At 46.1% G+C, this 26,145-nt stretch overlaps 2 protein-coding genes across 2 annotated transcripts in view; one reads left to right on the top strand and one right to left on the bottom strand.

Moving 5' to 3' along the window:
- The window catches only part of LOC138582848 (general transcription factor II-I repeat domain-containing protein 2A-like), a 343,390-nt gene that overhangs the window by 196,548 nt on the left and 120,697 nt on the right, over positions 1-26,145 (bottom strand). The window lies entirely within an intron of this gene.
- Positions 1-26,145, top strand: part of LOC138582849 (ketosamine-3-kinase-like) — a 394,390-nt gene that overhangs the window by 364,391 nt on the left and 3,854 nt on the right. The gene's annotated exons all lie outside the window — the stretch shown is intronic.

Raw genomic sequence — 26,145 nt, 5'->3', positions numbered from 1 at the left:
TCATTCAAGACTCTCACCTTGCAACCCGTTTCTGGTGCTTCATGATGTGCCTTTTTGGAGTAAGACTCTTGTACGGTGTGACAGACATTCTTCCTACAGGTCGGTCTTCAGGGAGCCTGGAGAGGGGCCTGGAGAGGGGCATACTGTCATGCCTGCGCCATGGGCGCATCCATTTACTCTCAATTTGGACTATATGTTTATCATTTAGTTACAACAGACTCTTGGATCCATCTATATTTACTTTGGAAACTTTATTTCCCTTTTGCAGGACTTTGCTGCTTAATTATTATTTCCAACAAACTACGCATACCATAATGCACCTGGCTACAAGCATTGATTCCTGGCTGTTCCTATTGGTTATCAATGGAACTACACCCCCCAGAAGCCCTAGAGACTTGCCCTGCTTCCACCAGCCCAGGAACAGAAAGGGAGGTGGCCGATTGCCTGCAGGTGTGTTTAGCCAGGTGCAACCAATTAGCCTGCCTCTGTGCTGGGCTAGGCAGTATAAAGGCTGCTGCCTGCAGTGGCTCAGCCTCTTGCATCTGAGAGTCCTTCCTCCACCTTTTGCATCTCCCTACGGATCTTGTATGCTGCTTACCTTCACTCCTGCTTGGACCCTGCCTTGTTGCTTGCTCCACCCTGCTGCCTCCAGCCATAGCCTTCCAGGCTCCCTGCCTCAAAGCCTTGCTCCTCTGGGCTCTCCATACTGCAGCTGATCACGCTCTGCTGCCTTCCAGCCTTCGCCCTTGTCCTGCCGGGCTCTCCACATTGCAGCCGATCACGCTCTGCTGCCTTCCAGCCTTCGCCCTTGCCCTGCCGGGCTCTCCACATTGCAGCGGATCACGCTCTGCTGCCTTCCAGCCTTCGCCCTTGCCCTGCCGGGCTCTCCACATTGCAGCCGATCACGCTCTGCTGCCTTACAGCCTCCGCCCTTGCCCTGCCGGGCTCTCCACATTGCAGCCGATCACGCTCTGCTGCCTTCCAGCCTCCGCCCTTGCCCTGCCGGGCTCTCCACATTGCAGCCGATCACGCTCTGCTGCCTTCCAGCCTCCGCCCTTGCCCTGCGGACCCTCTACATTGCAGCTGATCACGCTCTGCTGCTTTCCAGCCTCAGCCCTTGTCCTCTGGGCTCCCTGCCTTGCAGCCTGCCTCACTCCGGCTGCCTTCAGCCCTTGTCTTCTGGGCTCCCTGCTCTGCAGGCTGCCTCACTCCGGCAGCCTTCAGCCCTTGTCTTCTGGGCTCCCTGCTCTGCAGCCTACCTCACTCTGGCTACCTACAGCCCTTGTCCTCTGGGCCTTCCTACTTTGCAGCTTATCACGCTCCGCTGCCTACTACCTACCTTTTCCGCTGGGTTCTCGGCCTAGCAGCCCTCTACAGTCCTCTGCTACCTTCTACGTTCAGCGGCCCTGTCCCTCAGGGTTCACTCCTTACTGCCCGGCCCTTACGGGATCCTTGCCGTGCAGTCTGCTTTACTCTGCTGCCCTAAGCCCTTTTCCTCTGGGCGTTCTACCTTACAGTCCTACCCCTGTGGGCTTACTCATTGCTTTCCTGCTCCTCTGAACTCTCAACCTTGTTCCTTACTGACTTCTGCTATCCTATCCTGTTACACGACTTTCCTTTCATTTCCTTCTGCTAGTTTGCTATCACCTCCTTTCCTGGATTTGTCTGTAGTATCTTCTCTTGTACTGTTTGTAGACCCTTTTGTACAGAGCTTGTCTGTTGGTTCCCATCAGTCAACCTCTGCCCCTTCCCTTGTCCTGTTTCTACATTACAGACACCCAGAGCTGCTGTTCCAAGTCATGAGCAAACAGCGTGGGCCTCTGTTATAGCAAACTGTGCAGAAGGCTAGAGTATTTCCAAGGTTCGTGGAATACTCTTTTCCTATATCTGCATACACCCCAAGAGGGTATTCATTCTGTATCTTTTCCCTTGCTACTCTTGCTTACTCTTCGTTCTCTTTCCTTTCCGCTGTGTGTGTTCTTATCTGTCCACTTTATTTGGCACAACCACCCAAACCCTTTCTGGGTGTCCTGTGCCACTCTTAATAGAGTGCCACTCCTGACAGCGTGGGCATATTTATGCTCATGTTGTTGCCTACTGAGGTGCAGGACCTCGTAACTTGCGTAGTACTTGAAAGAGCCTGGGCAGGATAATTGACTCAGAAGGAGCACTGGCGTTGGTCCGCTTGCCCACCTGTGCCACCCAAAGCCTGATGTGACATTGGTTCTGGGCTAAGGAAGGTGTACTCACTGCCGTACAATAAGCACCCTTCAGCCGTCAGTTCCTGAAACACAGTGCTGCGCGCCGCCGAGAAACATCTGCGATCTCCGACCCCTGGAACAGCAAGGCTAATGGAGCCTGAAGGTAGCCTCGGCAGACTCGCCACACGGCTCTCAGCTCATGGCCCTCTCCAGAGCAAGCAATACCAGGAAAGGACCCTACACAAGGCTACATCATGTCAGGCTGCATCGCCTAGCACAGCCGCCTCTAAAACGGCCGCCTTCTGACGTGCTGACATCATCAGGAATCCAACTCTCTTAGCATCTCAATTGGTCCCCTTCCCCACCTCAACGCAATCCATTTGTGATGGAAAAGCTATGGGAGGTGCTGCTGTTTTGAGAGCCCGATTGAGAAGACTGTTGGCTAAAATCTCAAGCAATAATACACATTTCACAGGGTGGCCACCAATGTACACCTTCTCGGGAAAGGGAACAAAGGTGTTCAGACACTATTCCCATTCAGTCTTCTGCTTCTCTGCTGACACTGCAAACAACATGTTTGTACTGTGCCATTAAATGTTAAGTGGCTTTTCTGAGAAGTGCATATACTCTATCTATCTATATTATCTTTTATATAGTGGCAACTCGCCCTTAGGCCTCAAGGCGCTCAATAATAAAATATGTTTGTTCTGCTGAAAGATTTTTGCACTGTAGGAGCCCTTCTAGGGCATGCTGGAGCTTTCTCATTTAAATTATAGTGGAATCAAAAATAATAATACTAAATTGGGCATTTATATTGTATTTCATTCCAGAGTCCAGCCTCTAAGCGTGGTACAAGGTATCAAATCCATGTTGCCCAGTGTTGTTTCACTTCTTTTTTTTTCTTTTAACAAGTTTTATTTATTCATCAGGAGCAGGTTCAGGTTACAACAGTTATAATCACTTTTGTGCGTTTTGCGTACATAATATGTCATTTACTGTTCACCCTTCGTTAAGGTCTTTGGCCCACAGTCGCTCCCACGTTTTTACATTACTTCCCTAACAAGTGTCCCTTTCACTCAACAGGTGCCCCCCCCCCCTTATCCCAACTTGATTGGAGTGGTTTCAGTGTCCTTTCACTATTTGGAGGTTTCGTCCGGTTCGTGTGGGCAGTCCTTTGCCTGATTTCAGGGACTCAGCAAATATGAATGTTCTTAAGTAGCGAGGGTTTGCGGAAGCAGGCCTCTCTGTCTTTTACGAATTCCTGGAAGGGGTTCCATAACGCCAGGAATTTCAAGTATTGCCCTGCTTTTAGGGCGCATATTTTTTCCATTTCCATGATCCCCCATACCCTGACCCACCACCAGGCTATTATCGGGCCCAATTAATTTGTCCATCCTTGTGCCACTGTCATTCTCGCTGCCATTATTAAGTGTGTGATAAGGGTAGCCTTATGCCCCGTTGCTGCGTATGTTCTTTCTAATACTGCTAGAGGAAGTGATAGTCACTTTACTTTACTTTACTTTATTACATTTATACCGCGCTCAATGGACCCGTAAGCATGATGGCACAACATAACAAACAATCGCAAACAATATGTAACATGAAACATAATCAACAGGGCAGACTACCTGATATGCAAGAAAAGCACAATAGCCAAAAGAAATGACAAGAATTTAGTCTAACTTGCTACTAAATAGGTTACCAAGGAAGGGTCCATAAAGGTGAACATTTCTGCCGGAACACGTCAGAGTACAAGCTTACAGTTTGTTACTCTCAATGGACGGGGTTTACATGCTCTAAGATGGAGGGGTAAGGTGCTAAACCCACAACCCACTAACACGCAATGGCAGGTGAGTTCAGAGCACCAATCGATCAAATCTATCCTGCGTAGGATCTTAAGGTCGGGCATTCTGACCACACCGGGGCCTGTCCTTTGTCGTAACCAGGCGAGGACCTTATTTCTCAATGTTTCTCTAGTCTCTCTCCCATCCAGTTTTTTGATGTTGGTAATGACAAAGTTCCTTTGGTCCATGACAAAACATTTGGTGATCCCATTCTCGATGTTAGGCATTTGTGATTTCCTTACAAACAGACTACCTGTTTAATTTTGGCGTTCTCCACTGCTCTCGTTTTGGCAGGTGCTTGGTGTGATTTATGGCCCCCCCAGGTGGACGACCTCCCGCAATGGTTCTCCCAGCAAATGAGGAACCGGCCTGACATATTTAGTTTGCATAGGTAAAACTGCAGAGGGGAGTTCTATGGCGTCTGTTTGACAACCCTGATGGGTACCAAGAAAGTCAAGACGAGTTTGCGTGGTTTTTTCTATGCCTTCAAGTTCTGGTTCGGTTTGAATAAGCTTTTGTGCATGTGGCAGAGGTGGCTTGGGCGTGAAATGACCAAAAGATGCCACCCATCCCTGAAAACCCTCCACGTTGCAACATGCCGCAAGGTCGCGCAGCTTCTGTGCCTTAAGGTGTCGCTGCGTGACTGATGTTTTGGAGTCCGCCAATCCCTTGTCTGAACTTGCTACAGGGGGTACCCCTGTATGCATCCCTTTGACGGTTTGTGAATTTAATTCATCTTGGGTGCCCGATGGCTGTGGTGTTCATGGTGATCAGCTTTCTTGCTTGGAGAATGAACCCCATCTCTTACTCCATGATCGTGAGGATTAACTGCCTTTAAGGGTGTGAGCTTGGGCATGGTAGGGAGGGAGCCAGCAGTATTTTTTGCAAACTTCAAATCATTCTCAGAATCGTTATTAATACTCAAAAATGTAGAGAGGGAGAGATGTTCCTTCTGGAGCTTCTATCTCCTTATAGCACTTAGTGTCAACACTTCTGAAAACCTATTGCCACTCCTATGAGGGCAATAGAAGGTGATTGAAAGAGGAGTTTTTCCCTACTCGTGGCATCGGGCTGGCTAATGGATGTGTCCAGCCCCGGGAAATGGGCTGTATTGACATCCGTGGACGTGAGCGTGGGCATATTTATGCTTGTGTTGTTGCCTACTGAGGTGCAGGACCTCGTAACTTGCGTAGTACTTGAAACAGCCAGGGCAGGATAATTGACTCAGAAGGAGCACTGGCGTTGGTCCGCTTGCCCGCCTGTGCCACCCAAAGCCTGATGTGACATTGGTTCTGGGCTAAGGAAGGCGTACTCAATGCCGTACAATAAGCACCCTTCAACCGTCAGTTCCTGAAACACTGTGCTGCGCGCCTTGGAGAAACCTCTGCGATCTCCGACCCCCGGAACAGCAAGGCTAATGGAGCCTGATGGTAGCCTCGGCAGACTCGCCACACGGCTCTCAGCTCATGCGCCTCTCCAGAGCAAGCAATACAAGGAAAGGACCCTACACAAGGCTACACCACGTCAGGCTGCGTCGCCTAACACAGCCGCCTCTAACCCGGCCGCCTTCTGACGTGCTGACATCATCAGGAATCCAACTCTCTTAGCATTTCAATTGGTCCCCTTCCCCACCGCAACGCAATCCATTTGTGATGGAAAAGCTATGGGAGGTGCTGCTGTTTTGAGAGCCCGATTGAGAAGACTGTTGGCTAAAATCTCAAGCAATAATACACATTTCACAGGGTGGCCACCAATGTACACCTTCTCGGGAAAGGGAACAAAGGTGTTCAGACACTATTCCCATTCAGTCTTCTGCTTTTCTGCTGACGCTGCAAACAACATGCTTGTACTGTGCCATTAAAGGCTAAGTGGCTTTTCTGAGAAGTGCATATACTCCATCTATCTATATTATCTTTTATATAGTGGCAACTCGCCCTTAGGCCTCAAGGCGCTCAATAATAAAATATGTTTGTTCTGCTGAAAGATTTTTGCACTGTAGAAGCCCTTTTAGGGCATGCTGGAGCTTTCTCATTTAAATTATAGTGGAATCAAAAATAATAATACTAAATTGGGCATTTATATTGTATTTCATTCCAGAATCCAGCCTCTAAGCGTGGTACAAGGTATCAAATCCATGTTGCCCAGTGTTGTTTCACTTCTTTTTTTTTCTTTTAACAAGTTTTATTTATTCATCAGGAGCAGGTTCAGGTTACAACAGTTATAATCACTTTTGTGCGTTTTGCGTACATAATATGTCATTTACTGTTCACCCTTCGTTAAGGTCTTTGGCAGCACAGTCGCTCCCACGTTTTTACATTACTTCCCTAACAAGTGTCCCTTTCACTCAACAGGTGCCCCCACCCTTTATCCCAACTTGATTGGAGTGGTTTCAGTGTCCTTTCACTATTTGGAGGTTTCCGTCCGGTTCGTGTGGGCAGTCCTTTGCCTGATTTCTGGGACTCAGCAAATATGAATGTTCTTAAGTAGCGAGGGTTTGCGGAAGCAGGCCTCTCTGTCTTTTACGAATTCCTGGAAGGGGTTCCATACCGCCAGGAATTTCAAGTATTGCCCTGCTTTTAGGGCGCATATTTTTCCATTTCCATGATCCCCCATACCCTGACCCACCACCAGGCTATTATCGGGCCCAATTAATTTGTCCATCCTTGTGCCACTGTCATTCTCGCTGCCATTATTAAGTGTGTGATAAGGGTAGCCTTATGCCACGTTGCTGCGTATGTTCCTTCTAACACTGCTAGAGGAAGTGATAGTCACTTTACTTTACTTTACTTTACTTTACTTTATTACATTTATACCGCGCTCAATGGACCCGTAAGCATGATGGCACAACATAACAAACAATATGTAACATGAAACATAATCAACCGGGCAGACTACCTGATATGCAAGAACAGCACAATAGCCAAAAGAAATGACAAGAATTTAGTCTAACTTGCTACTAAATAGGTTACCAAGGAAGGGTCCATAAAGGTGAACATTTCTGCCGCAACACGTCAGAGTACAAGCTTACAGTTTGTTACTCTCATGGGACGGGGTTTACATGCTCTAAAATGGAGGGGTAAGGTGCTAAACCCACAACCCACTAACACGCAATCGCAGGTGAGTTCAGAGCACCAATCGATCAAATCTATCCTGCGTAGGATCTTAAGGTCGGGCATTCTGACCACACCGGGCCTGTCCTTTGTCGTAACCAGGTGAGGACCTTATTTCTCAATGTTTCTCTAGTCTCTCTCCCATCCAGTTTTTTGATGTTGGTAATCAAAAAGTTCCTTTGGTCCATGACAAAACATTTGGTGATCCCATTCTCGATGTTAGGCATTTGTGATTTCCTTACAAACAGACTACCTGTAGTCACCTGCTTAATTTTGGCCTTCTCCACTGCTCTCGTTTGGCAGGTGATTGGCGTGATTTATGGCCCTCCCAGGTGGACGACCCCCCGCAATGGTTCCCCCAGCAAATGAGGAACCGGCCTGACATATTTAGTTTGCATAGGTAAAACTGCAGAGGGGAGTTCTATGGCGTCTGTTTTATAACCCTAATGGGTACCAAGAAAGTCAAGACGAGTTTGCGTGTTTTTTTCTATGCCTTCAAGTTCTGGTTCGGTTTGAATAAGCTTTTGTGCATGTGGCAGAGGTGGCTTGGGCGTGAAATGGCCAAAAGATGCCACCCATCCCTGAAAATCCTCCACGTTGCAACATGCCGCAAGGTCGCGCAGCTTCTGTGCCTTAAGGTGTCGCTATGTGACTGATGTTTTGGAGTCCGCCAATCCCTTGTCTGAACTTGCTACAGGGGGTACCCCTGTATGCATCCCTTTGACGGTTTGTGAATTTAATTCATCTTGGGTGCCCGACGGGCTGTGGTGTTCATGGTGATCAGCTTTCTTGCTTGGAGAATGAACCCCATCTCTTACTCCATGATCGTGAGGATTAACTGCCTTTAAGGGTGTGAGCTTGGGCATGGTAGGGAGGGAGCCAGCAGTATTTTATGCAAACTTCAAATCATTCTCAGAATCGTTATTAATACTCAAAAATGTAGAGAGGGAGAGTTGTTCCTTCTGGAGCTTCTGTCTCCTTATAGCACTTAGTGCCAACACTTCTGAAAACCTATTGCCACTCCTATGAGGGCAATAGAAGGTGATTGAAAGAGGAGCTTCTCCTTACTCGTGGCATCAGGCTGGCTAATGGATGTGTCCAGGCCCGGGAAATGGGCTGTATTGACATCCGTGGACGTGAGCGTGGGCATATTTATGCTCGTGTTGTTGCCTACTGAGGTGCAGCCAGGGCAGGATAATTGACTCAGAAGGAGCACTGGCGTTGGTCCGCTTGCCCGATTGTGCCACCCAAAGCCTGATGTGACATTGGTTCTGGGCTAAGGAAGGCATACTCACTGCCGTACAATAAGCACCCTTCAACCGTCAGTTCCTGAAACACTGTGCTGCGTGCCGTCGAGAAACATATGCGATCTGCGACCCCCGGAACAGCAAGGCTAATGGAGCCTGATGGTAGCCTCGGCAGACTCGCCACACGGCTCTCAGCTCATGCGCCTCTCCAGAGCAAGCAATACGAGGAAAGGACCCTACACAAGGCTACACCACGTCAGGCTGCGTCGCCTAACACAGCCGCCTCTAACACGGCCGCCTTCTGACGTGCTGACATCATCAGGAATCCAACTCTCTTAGCACCTCAATTGGTCCCCTTCCCCACCTCAACACAATCCATTTGTGATGGAAAAGCTATGGGAGGTGCTGCTGTTTTGAGAGCCCGATTGAGAAGACTGTTGGCTAAAATCTCAAGCAATAATACACATTTCACAGGGTGGCCACCAATGTACACCTTCTCGGGAAAGGGAACAAAGGTGTTCAGACACTATTCCCATTCAGTCTTCTGCTTTTCTGCTGACACTGCAAACAACATGTTTGTACTGTGCCATTAAAGGTTAAGTGGCTTTTCTGAGAAGTGCATATACTCTATCTTTCTATATTATCTTTTATATAGTGGCAACTCGCCCTTAGGCCTCAAGGCGCTCAATAATAAAATATGTTTGTTCTGCTGAAAGATTTTTGCACTGTAGAAGCCCTTCTAGGGCATGCTGGAGCTTTCTCATTTAAATTATAGTGGAATCAAAAATAATAATACTAAATTGGGCATTTATATTGTATTGCATGCCAGAGTCCAGCCTCTAAGCGTGGTACAAGGTATCAAATCCATGTTGCCCTGTGTTGTTTCACTTCTTTTTTTTCTTTTAACAAGTTTTATTTATTCATCAGGAGCAGGTTCAGGTTACAACAGTTATAATCACTTTTGTGCGTTTTGCGTACATAATATGTCATTTACTGTTCACCCTTCGTTAAGGTCTTTGACAGCACAGTCGCTCCCATGTTTTTACATTACTTCCCTAACAAGTGTCCCTTTCACTCAACAGGTGCTCCCCCCCTTTATCCCAACTTAATTGGAGTGGTTTCAGTGTCAGTTCACTATTTGGAGGTTTCCGTCCCGTTCGTGTGGGCAGTCCTTTGCCTGATTTCTGGGACTCAGCAAATATGAATGTTCTTAAGTAGCGAGGGTTTGCGGAAGCAGGCCTCTCTGTCTTTTACGAATTCCTGGAAGGGGTTCCATACCGCCAGGAATTTCAAGTATTGCCCTGCTTTTAGGGCGCATATTTTTTCCATTTCCATGATCCCCCATACCCTGACACACCACCAGGCTATTATTGGGCCCAATGATTTTGTCCATCCTTGTGCCACTATCATTCTCGCTGCCATTATTAAGTGTGTGATAAGGGTAGCCTTATGCCCCGTTGCCGCGTATGTTCCTTCTAACACTGCTCCCAATAGGACCACCTTTGGTGCATTGGCAGAGTCACTCCTGTTTTCTCTTCTATGTGCCCCAGGAACTCTTTCCAGTATAGTACAGCTTTCGGGCATGTCCACCACATGTGATAGATATCCACCCTCCCACCACATCGTCGCCAGCACTCAGCAGGGTATTTTGCGTTTATTTTGTGTAAGCGATGGGGGGACATATACCACCTGTAACACAATTTGTAAGCTGACTGTTTGATCGCTGTGAATTTGGATGTTGTATGCACCCTCATCCAAATCTGTCCCCATTCCTCTTCCGTGATCGTTTCTCCTAGGTTTTTCTCCCAGTTATCTTTGTACGGAAGTTTGTCTCCCATTTGTGCGTTGTTCAATAGCCTTTATATTCTAGTTACCCCTCTTGCGGTCGTACCCTCCTGCATGGCCATTTCGAGCCCAACTGGGGTTCTAGTGCCCGCTTTCTTCACTGCTGGCTGGGAGATCCAATGTCTAATTTGCATGTATTTGTATCTTTCTTTCTCCCCAATGCCAAATTTGTGTTTACATTCTTCAAACAATAGGGAGGCCCCACCTTGGTACATGTCTTTTAGGGTCAGTGTTCCCGCACCCGTCCACCCCTCCCAGAATTTCTGTTGTAGGCCAGGAGCAAACTCAGCGTTATGTGCTAGAGGGGAAAGAGGACCTAGTCCTTGCCAGATTTCTTTCTTATTGAGTGCTTTGCCCCAGCTACGTAAGGACATCCTAGTGGCTTCCAGTAATTGACCCCCTCTTTCTCGGGCTCCAGTGTTGAGGGAGTGTAGTCATTTCAGGGCGATACTTGTGACCGCTTGCTCTATCCCACATCATCCATTTACTGTGTTGTGTCCTGCCCATTTCAACATAGGTGCTAGGTGCGCCGCCAATATGTATCTCAAGGAGGTTTGGGCTCGTTGAGATTTTCTTTTGTATCCTTGGTTTTTTGCCTTGCCATATGAAGGCGAATATTGCTGTTTGTAGCTCTTTGATCATTCGGGGTGGTATGTCTGCGGGCAGCAAGCCCACCACGTAAAGCATACGGGGGAGGATAGTCATTTTTACTGCTGCAATTCTTGTAAAACAGGACAGATCTTGGGTTTCCCATCTTGTACATATCATCCTGCAATTGTTTCCAGAGGGGTTTAATATTTGCTCCGTACAGGTTTCCCATGCCTCTTGTTAAGTTTATTCCCAAGTATTCTAAGGTCTCTCTTTCCCAGATCAGGGGGTATGTTTTCTCCAGTTTCATAATCACCTCCCCCTCTTCCATTTTGTTTAGTGCTTTTGATTTGGAGTTATTTGGGGAGCCCCGATATTCTGGCAAACTCCTGTATCACTCTAGGTAGTGTCACATGTCACACCTCGAATTTCTGGATCTTGTCTGATCCACACTGCAAAGGGCTCCATTGCCACTGCAAAAATTAGAGGGGAAAGGGGCAGCCCTGTCATGTGCCTCTCCTTATTTCAATCTGTTCCGAGCATTGTTCGTTTACTTCTAAAACAAGCATGTTTCCCCCAGACCCATTCTCCCACCTCAGAGTTACTGAGAGTTGACGATAGAGTCACACTAAAATCATAGAAGGCAGAATGACAAGTTCTTTTGATGTTCCATTAAAATCAGAGTAGCTGTGAAGTGATGTCATGTTTACTCTATGCTGGCAGTGTGCATTATATAATGTCATGGAGTTAAAGGATAGTTCTGAGTGAATGCCAGCCAATACTTTCCCCATCCTCTGAAAATAACAAACATGCCTCTATTCTTTATTATGCAGAATATTCTAAAAATGATGCACAATATGTTCAACATAAAAATGCTTTTCATTTTTACAAACATGTAATCTGCTTATTCTTTTGTTGCAATGACAAAGTATAGGTGAAACGGCCATACAAATTAACAGATAAACAATTTCACCAAATTGCACAACTGAGGCGAAATATGCTACTGCTGTAGAGCTGCCTTCAATGCAGGCAATGAGAACACAGAACAGTGAAGCAAACATGCAGTCCTAGAATTGGGCACATTTGAGCAAAATCTTTGTAAATCTTACGTGTTAATGCAGTGACCCCCAACGTGTAGCTCGGGAGCAACATGTTTCTCGCATCACCCTAAACTGTTGCTCGCCAGTTGCTCTGGGCCTTGAGCCCTAGAAGGAGGTGCTGAAGGAATGAGACCTCAGTAGCAAAATACCCAGTCCTGGACTGGGTGAGAATGTTGGCCAATGAGACTGCTGTGTTTCCAGCTGGCTTATTTTTATACATGCAAGATTTGTGTTTGTTGGCACCATGGAAATTATTGTTTGGAAAACGTCCTTACTTATAATAGCAGTATAATTGTTAAAGCCCTGTCATCTTCAGATCATTTACCCAGCTGGCAAGTGTATAAATGAGTAAATTAATTGAACCATGTCTGTATACTGGAGAACATTTTCATATTCGGTTCCTTGGTACTGCTAGTAGGAGCGTAATGGATAAATAAGTGGCATGCATACCCAACTTTCGTTTATTAAATAATGTGCATGCACTGTGAGGTTTGTGTTTGATGCCACCATGCATTAAATTTATCAGCAATATTAATTTTAGTGTCACCTATATTTATTGTTACATAGTGTTCTAGTGGAAAAATGGTCATTGTTTGATACCCTGCCCATCTGGCACGTGTATAATGGGCAGATAAGGTTAATGAATGCCATATGTTTCATAATTAATGTGCCCTATATTCAAATCCAATTAAGTTACTGTTAATAAGTTTAAATTTACAAGCCAATACATTAATCCAAATACTTAGTAAACACCACCACACCCCTCTATTAAGTGGTCATCAAATGCTCAAAGTTTTGACCAATGTTTCTCACTAAGTCGTGTGTAAAATGCCTTTTGAGAAAATAAGCTCCAAATCCTGTAGAAAGGTATTATTCGTATTCCTGACCAATTTTAACCATCTTTTCATGAGTGAAACAGTCCTCAGGACCTTTAAAATGCACTGTTTGCCATTAAATGGCAAAAATAATTCCCAGTGAAGTGATCTTTTTTTTAACAACTTTATTTAAAGTCGGTTGCAACAGAGTAATTACAAAAACATATGACGACAGTGTTAAGGATGTATCATGCTTACTGCTCCCCCGCCCCTTCCCCTTAATGACCCTCTGATCAGTCTATGGCACGATTCTCCTCTCCTCTAGGAACATAGAGTCAGAGTGGTTTGGAGGTGTGTGCATGGTATTCATGGTCGTATTCCAGCATGAGGGACCAACAGTCTGTGAAGCGATGCAGTGCTCCTTCCCTCGCGGCTGTGACCTTTTCTAATACTAAAATGTCCCCGACTTTTACCCACCACAACGCTAGTAGAGGCCCCTCGTGCAACTTCCACTTCTGGGCTATGGTGATTTTCACCGCCAGGAGGAGCTCAGTCAACAGTTTCGCCGTTAGTCCTTTCCTTGGGTAGCAGTCTGCTAGCGTTGCTCCCAGCAGGATGACCTCTCGGTCCATTGGTAGTCTACGATGTGTGATCGCTTCAATGGTCTGGAGTACTTCTTCCCATAATTTACCGGCCACTGGGCAATCCCACCACATGTGGAAATATGTACCTCGCGCCCCACATTGTCTCCAGCACTCTGGGTTCAATGAGCTCTTAAAGTGATGCAGGCACCCCGGGGGATAATACCACCGATAGAGTAATTTAAGTGCACATTCGTTATTTGTTACGCACCTTGTGGCTTTATTGTTCCTTGTCCAGATATCTATCCAGGCGTGGTCTTCTATCGAGTGGCCCAGGTCCTTTTCCCATTGAGCCATGTAGCGGGGGCATACCACCAGCATGTCCTCCTGTAGCAGACTATATAGCCTCGATATCAGGCCTCTCCTAGAGTCATCCTGCAGTGCTATTTCTATAGGGCTCCAAGTTCTAGTGGCTCCGCGTTTAATGTGTGTCTGGGACATCCAGTGGCGGATCTGTGTATATGCAAATCTGTCCGTTTACAGTAGGGCATATTTGAACTTACATTCCTCAAATGTTAAGGGTGGGCCCCCCTTGTACAGCTGTGAGATCAGTTTTAGTCCACCTTGCTTCCAATTCTTGAAGTTGGTTGTTACTAAGCCTGAAGAGAAGTCTGGGTTTTGCAGGACTGCAGAGTTCGGGCTCAGCCCTTTCGGGATCCCTTTCCTTCGTTGGTACCATTCACAGGTTCTCCAGGACATCCTTGTGGAGGAAAGGACAGTTGTCCAGGGCCTGCGAGCTTGTTCTTTGATTGCCAATTTTAGTGGAGGGGGCATCTGGCTTGTTCTTTGATTGCCAATTTTGGGGTGTGAGTGGGGGTTGACCACGCCACTGTGTTTGTGAGTTGCGCCGCCACATAGTAATTGCGTCGGTTTGGCACTCCCATTCCGCCCCATTTAGCCGCCCCTGTCATTACTGCCCTTGGGATTCTGGCATTTCCTTTCTTCCATATGAATCTGGAGATTCGTTTTTGAAGGCATAGGAGTGGCTTCACCAGGCAAAAGGTTCATTTTGCAGGCTGTAATCCTTCCTAGCAGGGCGATTTAACAGCTTATCCATCTGTTGATGTCCGCTTCTAGGTCGTTGAACAGGAGAGTGAAGTTTGCTGCGTAGCGGTCTTTGGGAGATGATGTGATTTGTATTCCCAGATATTGTATTGATTTGGTGTTTCAAGCTAGAGGACGTATTTGGCGCAGCTCGTTTGATGTGCTCCCGGGAATCCCTATTGCCAAGGCCCCTGATTTGGGATAGTTGATGGAAAAGCCTGCCACCTGTTCAAACCGGTCCAGTTCAGCCAGGGCTTCCGGTAGGGAATAGATGCTGTCAGAGAGAGAGAGCATTACGTTGTCAGCGTATAAGGATACCTTGTATTGTTCACCTTTGATGTTGACTCCCCTGATGGCCGAGTTAATGCAGATTCTTTGGGCGAAGGGTTCCATTATTAAGGCAAAAATGAGAGGGGAGAGGGGACATTCTTGTAATGTCCTGCATGATTGTGGGATTGGGGTAGAGTGTTTCTGGTTCACTTTCAAGGATGTTTTTGGGGATTTGTAGTTGGATAATATCATTTTCCTGAAGAGTGGGCCAAAGCGGAATGCCTCCAGGACCAGTTTCGCGAATGACAAATCTATTTTATCGAAGGCCTTGGTGGCATCTAGGGATAGAAACGCCATCTCGCTGTGCGCCGTTGTCATCACTTCGATTAGATTGATTGCTCGCCGAACATTATCCCTGGTGCTTCTTCCCAGAATGAAGCCTGTTTGGTCTGTGTCGATTGGGTCCGGGAGAGTTTTAGCTAGTCTATTGGCCATAACCTTGGAGTATATGTTTGTGTCTATGTTCAGAAGCTAAATGGGCCTGTAGGAAGCGCAGTATCTTGGTTCCTTCCCCAGTTTCAGTAAGAGTATGTTGGTCGACTCTGACTGCGTTATTGTTTCGGTTCTCTAAATGAGTTGAAGAGTTCTGTTAGTGGTTTTAGTAGGGGGGCCTTAAAGAGTTTGTAAAACTTGGTTGAGAAGCCATCCGGCCTGGGGCTCTAGGTTTCATGGCTTTGATTACCACGTCTACTTCCTCAGTTGAGAATGGCAGGTCTAGGGCTTGCCTATTTGGTTCTGAAAGGTGGGGAAGGGTGACTTCCTCAACGTATTGCTTTTGCTGGTCTTCCGATCTTTGGGAGGCCATCATGATGCTCTGCAAGTGTGTCACTGCTATTCGTAATTTGGAGTCTTCTGCATACTGGGTTACCCTTCAGGGTCCTTCAGGCCTGTAATATAGTTTCGGATGCAGGCTTTCGCTAGTTTCCTGACTAAGAATTTGTTGGCTTTGTTACCATTGGCGCAGTAGCATTGCTTGGTTCTGCTAAGGTTTTGAGCTGTGTCTTCTGCATAGTGCGCTTCGAGTTTGCTACAGCGTGATGAAGAGCTTGGGCCGCCCTGGGTGGCCAGCCTTTTTGGTGCTTTGACTCCGCTGCTGCTATGTCCTTCTCCAAGACTTCTTGCAGTCCTGTGCATTGCTTTTGGTAGGCTGTTGTGTGGGCTATTAGCTTTCCCCTATAACTGCTTTCATTGCTTCCCATCTCGTGGCAATTGTCGTGTCCTCAACGTGGTTTTCTACAAAGTAATTGCGGATAGCTGTAGTTAGTTTAGTCTCGCAGTGATAGGTTGTTTAGTAGCGGATCATAGAGGGACCATTGAGGTTGTGTTGGAGGGTCTGGGTCATACACTCTGGAGGTCAGGATTATCAGGGCATGGTCGGAGAGTACTTTTACCCCAATTATTGTCTCGCCTGTGAAGGAGAGTAGCTGAGGGCTAGCGAGTAATAGGTCGATGCGAGAGGAGGCGCGGTGCACGTCTGAAAAGAAGGATAAGTCTTTTATGTCTCGGTTTAGAACTCTCCAGGTATCTACCACTCCGCAGGTTTAGAAGAAGTGAAGCAGGGCTAGTAAAATTTTAAAGTCCTTTGGTGCCATTGGATGGGATTTATCCGTCAGCGGGCTTGGGACTCTGTTGAAAATGGATGGAGATCTGTTTCCAAGTCTTGGTGGAAAGCTTCTTGCTTCTCGTTGGGGGCATATATTGAGACTAAAGTGTAGAGAGCTGTCCGAACAGCCTGCCCTTCAATGTGATATAGCACCCTTTGGGGCTTTTGAGAACCTCCAACTCCGTATACAGGACACCTCTGGCAAATAAGATCGCTGTGCCCCCTCTTTTGGAGCCGCTGCATGGCAGGTACTTTTTCGGGAAGGCTCTACTTCCTAGGCGGTGGGAGGTGGCTGGGGCCAGGTGGGTCTCCTGGAGGAAGACCCCTGAGCCCGACAAGTCTCCGAGCCTGCGCAGGACTGAGTTTCGCTTGCTGGGGGCGTTTAGGCCTCTGGTGTTAAGAGTTATGAAGCAGAGGTTTTGATGGGGCGGGATGTCCCCTGGGAGGTCTGCCTTGACCACTGGTGTGAGGGGCCTTGAGGCTTGGGGGGATTCCATTGTTGTTTTAACCTGTTGCTTTCCTGTCTGTCTGTTGCAGCCGGGTTTTTAACTTTTTGTGAACGTGTAACATTTCCAACAGTGTAACTTTGAGTGAAAACTAACTTTTTGTTGGGCCCGCCGGGCTTTGAGCCGGGGAGAGTGTACTCCGAGCGCTTTACGATTTATCTTGCAGAGTTGCGATTAGTTCTGTTGGGGTCTGTGGGCTGCAGGGCTTCGTAAGAGGGTTTAAGGGGGTACGGTCATGGCTTGAAGGGTGAATATTTTGTCTTCCCCCGCCGCGCCACTCTGAGTTTCAGTGGCGTTTGGGGTCTTCTCTAAGGCTTCCTGAGGGTGATGGATTTGTTAAGTCTTCGTCCGGGGTAGAAGGGCCTCCTGTCAAAATGCCTTCGGCTTCTTCCATAGAATTGATTGTGCATAGTTGGTCTTCAAAGGTGAAGCTGAGTGTTGTTGGGAAGAGCCAGCGGTATCTTACCTTCTGGTTTTGGATGAATGTTGTTAGGGGTTTTAGTGTCTTCCATTTTTGTATTGTTGCAGTTGCCAGGTCCTGGTATATTTGGATCTGAGACCCCTGGTAGGTCAGATCACCTTGCGTGCGACTGGCGGCCATGATGTCTTGCTTAGTTGAGAAGAAATGCACCCGGGTGATTACATTTGGGGGGGTTTTGCCGGGGACCTAGTGCGGTTGCGGAGCCTATGAGTTCGATCTAGTAACAATAAGGGTTTTTCGCAGTCTGGGAGGAGCGTTTGAAAGAGGTCACTGACGTATGTTTGTAAGGCTTGATCCGTAATTGTTGTTGGAATCCTGCAGATGCGGATGTTGTTCCTCCCGGCCCTGTTTTCCATATCTTCTTGCTTACGTGCCATGTCTTCACTGTTGTTTTATAGGGCTTGCACTTTCCTCTGGGGCTCTGTCAGTTGGGCTGTGTGGTTTAGGGTCTGCTCTTCGTTTCGCTAACCCTCTGTTCCCCCTCCCCATGTGGTCGTCGAGGCGCTCTACCTTGGATGTTATTTCCGTCATGCAGTTCCTGAATTCTGCCTTTATGTCTGTCAGAAGGGATTGTATGTCTTCCTTGGTGGCCCAGTGACCCGTTGACCTATCTGGCAAGTCGGTGGTCTGATTTCTTGTTCTTGTCCTACTGTAGCATAGTGGCGATGTCTGTTGCCTTCTGGGGCTTGTGTTGTTTGGCCATTGTGATTGGGGGTGCCTCAAGTTGTAGGTTTGAGGCACTGGGACAGCGGCTGCTACAGGATGTTCTCTTCATTGCCTTCCTGTCCCCTCATTCCATACGGGGAGCCAAATTGATTCTTAGTGGGCGTGGCTCCTGTTGCCTTCCTTATGGTCTGGTAGTCTGTCGGTCTCTACGCTAATGGTGCCATCCAGGAGGGTACTATGGTGTGCCGGTGTCGGTTTCCCCTTTCTCTGCCCTTCTGAGTTCAGGCATCCAAGATCAGCCTGTTTTGTTGGTGCTAGGTTCTATACTAGGGCTTCTGGCTGTTCCTATGTAGTGCTGGTGTGGGTGCTCCTCTACTTGCCCTTCACACGGTGTTTTCTGGCTGAGTGTCTTAGTCGGGGAGGGGGGAGATTCTGATGTCCCCTTTATTTCTTAGAGGCTTTGCTGCCTTCTTTCGTGCTTGGAGGTCTTTAGTGTCTTTAGTGGGGGGGCGATGTCTCAGTCGCATTGGTGCTTTCTTTGGTGTTTGGGGGCTCTCATGCCTTCAGAGCTTAGAGGCCTTTGGTGCCTTTAGCCTCTTTGGTGCTTAGAGGCTCAGATGCCTTGCTGCAGTGATCAGCTGCCCCCAGGTAATCCCAGGGGAAGGAGGGCTCTATGTTAGCTGAGGTCAGATTTGCCTCCGCTTTCCCCTCCAGACTCTTTCCTTCTGTTGGAGCACTGCTGTGGGTGTCCCCTGGGAGGGGGGGGGAGTACCCTCCGGGCCTCGTGAGCCTGCTGTACGCCGGTGGGGAGGAGGGAGGCTGACTTACATCTATGCGCCCCTGCTATGCTTCCTCTGGCGGCCGCCTCCTCCTCCTTGCCGCATCCTCTGTCCCACGGTCAGCTGCAGGTCTTCCGTGGCTTGGTGCTGCAGGGGCCAGCTACTCTGCGCTCCGCCACTGCCTTCTATAGGGCAGACACGCCACCAGCAGCCCTGCAGGCCCCCCGCCTGCTCCGGTCACTTCACAGGCACCACGTCGGGGGTTAGTGCTGCAGGCACACTTCCAGCCCTCCAGGGGCCGCCTCTCACAGTTGGATCCACTCCTGAGCCCAGCAGCCTCTGGATCCTCCGAAGGGCCCTCCCTCAGCGCTTTGCTTGCAGATGCCGGGTTATTGCTAATGTCTTGTGCTGGGGGCAGGTCGGACCGGCTCCTGTCACCAGCTCAGCGGCGTGACACTTTTATTGTAGTTGGCCCCTCAGGTGGTGCGGGCCTACCCGTGCGAGTTTCGAACGTTCGCCATGTTGTTCTCCTAGCTGTAGGTGCGGGTTTCCCCTGAAACTCCATGAGGTTGTTCTTCACATATTCCGCTGATGGTTAGTGCTTCTCGCAGCCTGGTACCATGGGTTTAAACCCATTTAGTTGTTATTACGGCTCTGACCCTTCACAGAGCTCTCAAGGTAACGTCTGCATGGCTGGCGGTCCAAGCCACGCCCCACAGTGAAGTGATCTTTAAAGCCTACCAATTAATGACCAGTATAACTCAATCAATATTTATTTATTAAATGTATGTATTTAATCATATTTCTCCATTAAGTTAGCAACATTTAAAACATGTATCATATTTTTCATAAAATGCACAAAGAACAAGCCCAAAATAAAAAAGCAGCTTCAACAACAAACAAGCTGTATATAAAACCCTGATCATTACAATTATTTAAATAAAACATAGCTCTCATGCATGTCTACGCTTATGCAAAACAGAGAATCAATGACAAATGAACAGAAAATTAACCAAATCTTTGCTTCTTGTTTTGCGGGCACACTTTGCGCTTCCTCCTCCACACCTTAATTTATTGAGGGGTGAGTACATTTAAACGTACCATTAGCATCAGCCTCTGCATTCTGGGGATCTTATTTCTCAGATTTCTCCTTGCCATTTTATAGGCGTACGTAAATCTGTTTATAAATCTAAGGAGGGCAGCTTATATATATTTCGGACATCTGCCTCTCCCCCCATCGAACAGGCTCTTGCTTTATGAGCTATTTTGAGATGACTTAGTGTGCCAAATTTAGTTATATCCTACCCCTAAACAAATGAACAGTGCCTTACAACCCCCCTACCACAAGTATTTTTCTTTACCAGGGGAGGCTGCAATCACACTTATAGTGAAATTTACTTAATGATCAGTAGAAAAGCTCAGATGTGCTTTTACAAAATAAGTAAAGAAATCTTAACTAGCCCGACACCTTCACACTGAACACCCCCAATTCAGCTCATAATGCTGTACCAGGGGTATCTGCAGGGAGACCTGCTATTTGGCACAGGAATTTATTATGCAACCCCTCATGACATGACAATGTTCATTAAGTAAATTGGCCTATAAATGTGGGTTTTGTGGTCCAAAGAATACTTGTCCAAGGTAATGGCATAATGCCTGTCTTAACATCTACATTAAACATACAACAATTTGGTGTCCTTCTAAAAAGCTCCCATTGTTTCTCAAATTCTTTTTTTGCTGTCTTTTGGCAATTTTTACATGCCATTTTGAAACTATAACTCTGAGGAGCAGTGTACGCACCACTCGTTAAATCATGGTTCAATTTTCTTTTCGAGATTCTCCATTTTGCATTGAACCATGGAACATCCCTTTCTTCTAACCTGGATTTGCTGAACCTGGGGACGCTGTTTGCCAATAGCCCTGTCCAGGATAGTTTCTCCCAAACACTCAAACAAAGTGTCACTTTCCCTTGTGGCCTCTGAACTGTTTAACGGTTTTAAGAGAATATCTTACTATCTTGTGAATTAGTCATTCTTTCCAATGCCTCCTTGTCGAGCTTAGGCATTGCCAACCATCACCTGTGGCTGGCTGTCATACATCATCTTTGTGGCGCCACTCTTTGTTCAATCAGAAATGCAAAAACATTTTATAACATTCCTGAAGAAAAACGAATCCACAATACAGTATTCATGACTGTGTAACAGTATTGCTTACCTTGTGTTCTTAGGAATGCATCATTTGTCATTGAATATCTCGGGGCAGAATCCCAAAGTACATCTGACAAATCAGTGCTCCATTTGAGACCAATTTTACTGTCCAAACATTTGCACTATGTTTCTTTAAAATATCTTGATCGAGAACAGAAACCCCTGGTTCTGTTTATTTAGTCCTAGTATATTTCTGAACAACTTGACTTGTCTTATGTGTCTAAAAATGTCCTAATGACCACTTAATTTCCTCAACATTTCCTGTAAACAACCACTTAATGTCAAATGAAGTTATATGCCTTGCAAATTTCCTTTACTGGAATAATACATGGTCTAGGTGGCTATTAAGTTCTGCAAATTAAAATGTTCTATAAGCAGTCTTAACTTTATTATATCTCTAATTTGTGTTGCAATTATTTGTCCGGCAACTGAGTGCCAATATAATCCGTCAAAAAATGGATGTTGCTCACCATTTCATTTGATATGCAAATTTTGCTCATTGTGCACAAACGGTTAGGGACCCCTGTTTTAACTATACCCTTAAGTGCTGCACAGAAAGTAATCCAAAATTATATTGCATGAGATATTAACCAGCCATTATACTAGAAGCTAGATAATGATAAGAAAATTAAACATGTTGTAAAGAATTATAGATGTTACAGCCTTATAAACCCAGCATCATTACATTCATAAACAAAAAAGGAATTTCTGAAATGATCTTCTCTTCTGTCAGGAAGAGGGTTAACAAAACACTGACCCGGACCTTTGAAAGTGCTCATGTTAAGGAGGCCATCAACTTCCTGCACTGCGACAACATGAAATGATGAAAGGGAGACCACAGCCCAAGCTGCTAAATGTCACCTACCTCTAGAATTTATGGGGGTGCCGCAGCACCTCCAGCACCCCTACTTCCAGCGCCACTGTGTGGAACCCAACACACTATCCTGGGCCAAGAAGACCAGAATTCGCCAAGACTGAACACTGAAAACCTGTTTGTAGGAAGAAATTACAAAAGCAAAGGGGCAACCCTCAAAGTGTCAACTGTGACTTCTGGAAAACAGGATAGCAAGTTGATAAGTCTGTGGTGAGAGGTAAGAGAGGCACATGGAAAGATGGGCTACTGATACCCCAAGGAGATAAGTGAGACATTGGGAAGAGGAACCCAAGAGAGCCAGAGAGGCCCAATAAGCTAATTGAAGAGCAGATTCGAGACAGAGATCCCCAAGATGTGAACCAAGTGAGGAGAAACCAAACCAAGTGATGAGAGAGATCATGGAAATATCCCTTCACCTAAGACAACTTGAACATCTTTTCTTCTCAGGAACTGTAGACTTTATTTTGTAAACTTGAGAAACTTTTGGAAGTTTGATAGACTTCCCAGAATTGTTAAGCCAGGGAGTATTGTTTTCTATGGTTCACCATTGGATCCAGAACTAGGAGGGATTTCCGGACGTCCCAAAAGAGATCCATGTGAACAAAAATGAGTTTAGAGGATAGGTTTGGACACGGACTATTTTTTTCATTTTTAGTATTGACGAGTAGCTGAGTATAGTTTGTTAGGAAGGGAACTCCCCTTTAGCAATCGGGCTCGGTGTACATTTTCTTTAAGTTAAATAAAATCCTTTAACAATATGTCCTCTGGTCCGAGTACATCTTCTGGCTTGCCACAATACACAATAAAGATCAGACTGAAAGATGGTGCAGGCTTTAATTAAGCACATTTTTTTCCTATCGCTTCATTCAAGTCCCTTACCACTTACATCTTGTACTGCTCTCTAATCTATGTAAATCAAGTGAATTTAAACAGATTCATAAGCCTCAGAAAGCAAATATTGGTTACCCAATAATTGTCTTTCAGCAGCTTGTATGAGTTACATGTGCCCACCCCTCATACCTATGTGCGACAGAGGAACATACACTTGTGCTTACTCAATTTTCACTGTCATGTCAGATAAAGAAACAATCAGAGATGACATTTGAGGGTTCATGGGTACCTGTACATGTGGGGTAGGGATAGTGTGTCAGGAAGTAAACAAATTGTACTACTCCAGACTAACCACTAGATGGCTGTCTATGCAAAGCATGTAACCCTAAACTGATACAAACTTCAGAAATGCAATTACTGAGTAAATAAAGTTCTCCATATAGCAGTGTTGCCTTAGCCATCATCACATTTTGATATTGGCTTTTTGGCGTGTGTCTGTTTCTCTGGGTTGTGCATGCCTATTGTTTTGACATCATCTTCACCTGGTAAGGTATTTAATACCTCAATTAGTTGACATGTGCAGTGCTTTACTTTGGAGAGGTGTGATACTCTACTTGAGGAGCATGCTGAATTGTGTTGGTCCATTTTTCCACAACAAGAAATAGTGGGTATCACCCTGATTCTGATTCATATCCGTAGTTTGGGGCCTTTCTGTGTAATGATTACAGAACAGCAGGTATATGTTTTCGGTTGGGTATGTGTCCCATTTTGATTACTTCCGCTAGAAGAAGGGGCCTCAAACCTCACTGCTGTAGAGAAATAATGTTTTTTTGAAGCTGGCAAATAGTCATATCCAGAGTTTGCTGGAAGGTTCAAACCTTGCATAGTGGCCCTCATGGCATTGCATCTGTGTATTGTGTTATCTTGGAGGGATTTCATGTCTTGGAGGAAGTTTCTATAGTTGGCAAAAACTATTTCCAGATCACAGATGGCTACGAATTTCTAGAAGCATGGTGGTAAGTCCATCGGTAAGGTGAAATCAGGTGTTGAATTAACTAAATAGGCAGCAAAGATTGTGTCGGGGGATAGTACATTAAAGCAGAAGGGAAAGGGAAGCAGTCCGTAAGTATCTGGGTAGCATGATCTCAAATTGGGGGAAAACATTGCACAAAGAATACAGAGGTAAAGGAGAGCCTAAAGAGAAAGGTGATGGCAGAAAGATTGGAAGGGCGCATTGATTCTTGAATTTACAAAGAAGATTAGCGCAACATATTTTTTTTGCAATCACCTATTTGGAAAGAAAAGCATCTGAAAATGCTGAGAACAAAACATGCATGTGTAGAAAAGCAGTCCTTAATTGAACTTATAATACCATTATCACGAAATCAATGAAAGGCTGGCCTCCAGACTCTACCATAACTTGCCAAGTCCCTTAACTCACATCACCAAACTATACCAACCTAACCAAGTCCATTCCCAGATGACCCCTTCATCCAAGACATACAAAGCACCTAAAATGAAGAACACATCGCCTAAACTGACAACTGCTAGCAACAAATTGCAGCAGATTAAAGGTGCTTTGATTAATGCGAGATCCTTGGTAGCGCATGCAGTTAACTTAGCGGACCTGATCATGGAGAAACAACTAGACTTCCTTGCTTTTACCGAAACATGGCTACACCCTGCAGCCAGGCCCTCTCTTCTACTCGCCATCCCCGAGCACTACACCATCCTTAGACTAGACAGGGAATTATATAGAGGAGGAGGCATTGCTTTTATTGCTAAAATTAGTCTAGGACTCAGAACAGTGTCAGAACTCCCAGTCTCTTCTTGTGAACTACTGTCAGTCAAGTTGCCCCTATCCAAATCCTTTACGCTAAACATGCCTTTGATTTACAGACCTCCTGGCCCTATTGGCTCATTTGAGGAAGACATCACCTCTTAACCACTAATACCAAAACTAATACTCAATATTAGTATTAGGAGACTTCAATTTGGGCCTCAACGACACTAATGACCAGCATGCAGTGATACTAGCCAATAGTCTCACTGAACTGGGACTTACGCAAAGGGTCAATCAGCCAACACATGTCAAAGACAGATCCCTAGACTCGGTGGCGGACCTCAATTGTAACACAGCCTATTACATCTATTGAACCTTGCACTTGGACGGATCATTTCCTAGTGAACCTTACCATCCAGGACTCACCGCAACTGGCCAGTATGAAACTGCCTGCCCCACAGCTTCTCATAAGAAATAAGCGCAACATTACGTTGGACAAGCTAAGGCCCCTTCTTCTCCCGATCTTAAACCCACTACCAGACACGTCCGACCCTACTATGCTAGTAGACCTCCACAATGCCACTGTCTCTCGAGCCATTGACGAAATTGCACCGCTTAAATTGGGTAAAAGTAAACCTAGAGCCCATCCGAACTCGTGGTTTACCCCGAATCTTAAAGCTATTTGTACAGCAAAAAGGAAAGCAGATGTTTTGTGGAAAAATGACCCCACTACAGCCAATAAATACAATTTAAGGAAAATCACCATGGCATATAAAGCTGAAATAATAGAAACCAAACGAGAAAATTATAACGATAGGATTAGCAAAGCCAGTTCCAGCACTAGCGAACTATTTAAAATCCTTAGAGAACTGGAATCCCCTATCACTCCGCCAGTCACATGTAGTAAGGATAAAGCATGGTGTTCAAACATCCAAAATGCCCTATCCTCCAAGATCTCACTCCTTCAAAATAAAATTGCAGCTAAAAAACTGACCTTACCTCAATTAAGCAGGCCATTGACCTCTTGTCCTAGATCCAAGAAACCGGATCAGAAATTCAAATTTGCTCAAGTGTCTGTCCTTGAAGTGGAAAAAATCATAGCCTCGATTAAGCCTTCAAGATGCCAGGGTGACACCTGCCCAGCATCCATAATTAAAGAAGCAGCCAAAGACCTGGCCCCATTGTTGACCTCCTTTATCAATGCATCCTTCCACTCAAGTACCATCCCTAACAACCTTAAGGGTGCTTGAGTCTTACCTCTCTTAAAGAAACCTTCAATAGACCCAAGCATTCCAACGAACTTCAGACCAATCACTACAGTCCTGTTTTTACAAAAAATACAGGACAAGGCAGCCTACCTCCAGATACAAGCATACCTGGAAACCAATAACTTACTGGGACTGCAGCAATCGGGATTCAGACCTCAACATGGTACTGAAACAGCCTTAATAGACCTTAAGAACCAGATCAATGAACTGCGAGACAATGGGAAACCAGCCCTGTTACTTCTTTTAGATGTATCAGCAGCATTTGACCTGGTGGACCATCAAGTGCTTTGTAACCATTTGGCCTCTGCTGCCCACTTCTCCAAGGAAGCTACAGATGGGATCCAATTATTTTGAATAACAGGACCATGAGAGTGTTTTCACC

The sequence above is a fragment of the Ambystoma mexicanum genome, chromosome 3q (assembly GCF_040938575.1).
Source record: "Ambystoma mexicanum isolate Mex_15411 chromosome 3q, UKY_AmexF1_1, whole genome shotgun sequence".
Classification (NCBI taxonomy): Eukaryota; Metazoa; Chordata; class Amphibia; order Caudata; family Ambystomatidae; genus Ambystoma; species Ambystoma mexicanum.
The sequence above is the reverse complement of the archived record's forward strand: the minus strand, read 5'-3'. Positions and strand labels throughout refer to the sequence as shown.